Genomic DNA, 4522 nt, shown 5'->3' with positions numbered 1-4522 from the left:
AGCCCCTGCTTCCTCGAGAGCTCGGGTAACTGCGCTACCCTTCATACTTTATCTCATTATTCGATTCGTCGGGTTTATTCGTCTCACGTGGTCTATGTTTGTCGTTTTTGCAGAGTGACGGGAGTATGAACTTTCTCGTTGAGAAATACGATAGTGCTTTGAAACAGACGATGATCCAATTGGGATCTTCAGAAAAGCTTGCCCAGACGAGGTTGAAGGTCATCGAGAGAGTAAGGGCGGAGCATAAGAAGGCCAACGAGAAGGCCGCAGAGGAGAAAGAGTTTCTTCGAGTAAAGTTCGAAGAACTGGAGCGCAAGCTTAAGTCTTCCAGCGCGGCGAGGAAGGAGCTCGTCCGAGAGAAAAGTCATTTGGAGCAAAAGGCTGCGAACCTGGAGAAGGAGAAGACTGAGCTAGTCGAAGAGAGAGATGCCGCGGTAGACAAACTAATCAGAGAGAGGCAACACTTGAGGGACTCCCGGGGTTTGGATATTACTCGTGAGAGGGAAAGAGTCGAGGCTGCTATGGTTGAGAAGGCAAGTCGCCGTTTTGATCGCGTGCGCGACCATTTTACTCGTCTGGAGGCTTTTGAGAAGGCGAAGAACCTGTACGGTCAAGCTTCAGGAATAGGCAAGTCGCCGTTTTGATCGCGTGCGCGACCATTTTACTCGTCTGGGGGCTTTTGAGAAGGCGAAGAACCTGTACGGTCAAGCTTCGGGAACGTCTTCGCTGAGCAGGAGAAACTTTACGAGGCGGAGGTTATGAAACTCTGAGTAGAACCGCTGTCTGATAGTGACCTTACACTTTCTCCGCTGGTCCTTCCTTCTCGTTTCGCCGAGGACCGGTTCAGAACGTCATTCGATCCCTATGGGTCGAACGTAAATTTGATCGGGCCAGAGATGGCTTCTCGGCTCGTTACCTCGCTCGAAGTTGTTGAGGAGCCATCAGAGGAGCCACTGGTTGATGTCACGTCTATCCCTACCGAGCCTGTCAAGTTCCCGGTGGGAAGCGGGAGCCACTGGTTGATGTCACGTCTATCCCTACCGAGCCTGTCAAGTCCCTGGTGGGAAGCGGTTTTGACGAGCACCCAGAGAATGAGAATCTGAAGGGGTTTCCTGGAAAGGACGGCCTCGAGATAGGCGACACTCTGGTTCGAGATGGAGAGACCAAGAACGTGGGCGTCGAGGATCCTGTGCTTGTCTCGGATTCTTCCTCCGAAGGACGAGAGGATGGGGAGGAGGATAACGATGGAATTGAGGAGGCGTCGCTGCCACGTCCTGCTGAGGAGGAGACGATCTACGAAGCTGGTAATACAGATGTTCCTCCACTTCCCGTTGTAGACTCTCTTGCCTCTATTCCTACTCGGGCGGAGGACCCGACTGCTGCCGCTACCAAGAGTCCTGACGGTCAAGATTGACGTTTCACTTATGTTCTTATCTGTTGTGGTCTTGATAGACCTTGTTGTTGTACGATTAGACATGCTTTTATTTTATTGGCAAGTTGCTGTTTTAAGCGGACTTTAAATTTGTGGGTTGTGTTTCTCATCCGTATTCGCAAACTTTGTCAAAGTAAATGTCAGTATCTTTAGTGTCTCACGATGTGTTCGCTTAGAAACAATAGATTCCTGACCTTTAGCTTTTGCAAATAGATAAGGAAACGAACCGCTAGGGGATTTATTCAGCTCTTGTCGCATTTCGATCGAGACAATGTCTAGGCGCATCGTTCTGTATCGAAAACAAGGGACTGGATCTAAGAGTGGAAGGTTCTTTCGTCCGTTTCCTCAATGACAATCGAGTAATTGGGTAGCTAGTCCATTACGCGTTTTGTCGAGGAAAGGTTAAAGATTCACTCCGTTTAGTCGGTAAATGCTCCTTGGGCATAGGTGACTAGCGACTGTTGGGTCCTCAGTCTAAGTGTCTGATCAGGACATAGCCAGGAAATGGAACGATAGTGTCCGCGTATCTCCTGCTGGAGACACGGGAGCCGTTGGGTTTGATAACAGACCTCCACTCAATAGGAATTGAGACAAAGAACAAGATTGCTAAGTGTCTGATCAGGACATAGCCAGGAAATGGAACGATAGTGTCCGTGTATCTTCTGCTGGAGACACGGGAGCCGTTGGGTTTGATAACAGGCCTCCACTCAGTAGAAGTTGAGACAAAGAACAAGATTTTTGACTTTGATTTTGTTACAGTGGACCTGTTTAAGGCTGCCTACGTACCTCGGTTGAGGATCAAGCCATTCGTAGTTCGTTTTTCCCGAGTAAAAGTGGCCGTGAGTGGCAATTATCTATCCATATGCAAGCAAGAGAGGAAAAAAACTTTGTTTAATTTTTCTAGTCGAATTAGAACTTCCCGAGAAAGAACATGAAACTATTCTATTTCAATAGAGGTACCAGAGTGGGAAAAGAAGTAGACGTTTATTAGTGAGGTCCATTTACTCGGTCGAGTAGAAGTGACCACGGGGTAAATATACTAGGTTTTTTTTTTTTTTTTTTTTTTTTTTTTTTGGGATACACCTACGAGTAGAAACGTCTTAGGTGCATCGAGTTCCATGATCGGGGAACTTCTTCGCCACGTGAAGTTTGGAGTCGGTATACCGTATACTCCGGGTTTGACGACTTTGATGATTTTATAAGGTCCCTCCCACCTGGCGCCGAGTTTACCGGCGATTAGCTCCTTAGTGTTTTCAAACACCTTGCGCATGACGAGGTCACCGAGTTCCAGAGGTCGGGCACGGACTTTTTTTTTGTAGTAACTCTCGATCTGGTGTTGATAGTTCTGGATGCGCAGCAAAGCTTGATCTCGTCGTTCTTCTATCTCATCAAGGGCGTCGAGTAGCATTTCCTTGTTGAATTCGACGTATTGAGGCATCTTGGAGCGTCAGAGGCTTGAAACGTTGACTTCAGCGGGAGCCATGGCTTCTACACCGTAGGCGAGAGAGAAAGGTGTCGATTTAGTCGATCCTCGCGGCGTTGTGCGATTGCTCCATAGGACACCATCGAGCCCGTCGGCCCAGTGACCCTTTTTTAGATCCAGACGCTTTTTAATGCCATCGATGATGAGTTTATTGGAGGATTCTGCCTGGCCGTTACCTTGCGGGTAACGAGGAGTGGAGGGGCTTAGTCGAATGGGGTGACTAAAGACGCTTTTATTAGAATCAACAAGGCTTATAAGATAATGGGCTCAGCCCATTTAAAAGGAGGTCACTAGGAAACCCTAGACCTCTTCCTTCTATAAATAAGGAGAAACCCCTCCTTTGAGAGGGATCCTTTTGGCCACTTTTCCACCCTTTCTCTATTTCTAGAGAGAGAAACATCTCTCCACATGCTTTCATCTAAGCACTTGTGATCCCATCGTTGTAGAACTACGATTGGCTTGATCCCCATTTGGGGTACGTAGGCATCCCTTCACCGGGTCCAGCCATAATCATTTAACCCCTTTTTATCCTCTCTTACTCTCCATCCATCCAGTTCAAACTCAGCATGAAGACCTCTCCTAACCCCACCATCGAAATCTGTCTATCTCCTGCACAGCACCGATTTCGATTCAAACAATAGAGAATGATAAATTAAGGATTTGAACCTGACGTGGTGACTTATTCAGCTGTTGTTAATGGTCTACGTAAAAACGGGAGAGTGGAAGAGGCATTGTGCTATTTCAAGACTTGCCAAGGATTGGCTATCAACTCGATATTTTACTCTAGTAATGGTAAAAAATATATTTCTAGTAGTATATATGCTTGGTTTCTCGATACGATGTATCGGGATGGTTCGTTTAACTTGATCACGAAGCTTGCTACCAAGGGTCGCGAGGGCGTCGGTGCGAGGGCGTCGGCGCAGACGTTTTCACCTCTGGGAACTTTGATGAGTTCGAAGAACTCGAACTCTGCCGTCAGGCTTTGCACTATTTTGAGATAGGCATCCATTCGGTCGTTGCGGGCATCGTAGTCGCCGCTGAATTGACTGGCGACTAATTGAGAGTCGCAATAGGCGCTTAGTCGTTTAGCTTTTACGGCTTTTGCTAAGCGGAGTCCAGCGATCAGAGATTCGTATTCTGCTTCGTTGTTTGACGCGGGAAACCCAAAGCTAAAAGACTGCTTGATTAGCTCTCCGGTCGGGGACTGTAGTTGGACTCCGGCTCTTGCTCCCTTGTTGGTCGATGATCCATCGACGTGCAGCGTCCAGTTTGAGCTTGGGAGTATAAGATCTTGTTCCAATTCTGGGGCCAACTCGACCAGGATGTCCGCGAGGACTTGGGACTTCGCCGCTGTGCGGTTCTTGTAGGTAATATCGAGCTCGCCGAGTTCGATGGCCCACTTCGTGAGTCTGCCAGATCTGTTGGTGTTTTGGAGTATCGTTCGGAGAGGTTGATCAGTCAGTACCTCCACTGAATGTGACTGGAAATACGGTCGAAGCTTTCTTGCTGCCTCGACAACTGCTAAAGCCATCTTTTCCAGAGTCGGGTATCGCGTCTCTGGTCCGGCCATGCGTCTGCTTGTGTAGAAAATGGGCTTTTGTTCGCCG

The sequence above is a fragment of the Brassica oleracea genome, chromosome C8 (assembly GCF_000695525.1).
Source record: "Brassica oleracea var. oleracea cultivar TO1000 chromosome C8, BOL, whole genome shotgun sequence".
Classification (NCBI taxonomy): domain Eukaryota; kingdom Viridiplantae; phylum Streptophyta; class Magnoliopsida; order Brassicales; family Brassicaceae; genus Brassica; species Brassica oleracea.
This window is presented reverse-complemented; position numbering follows the sequence as displayed.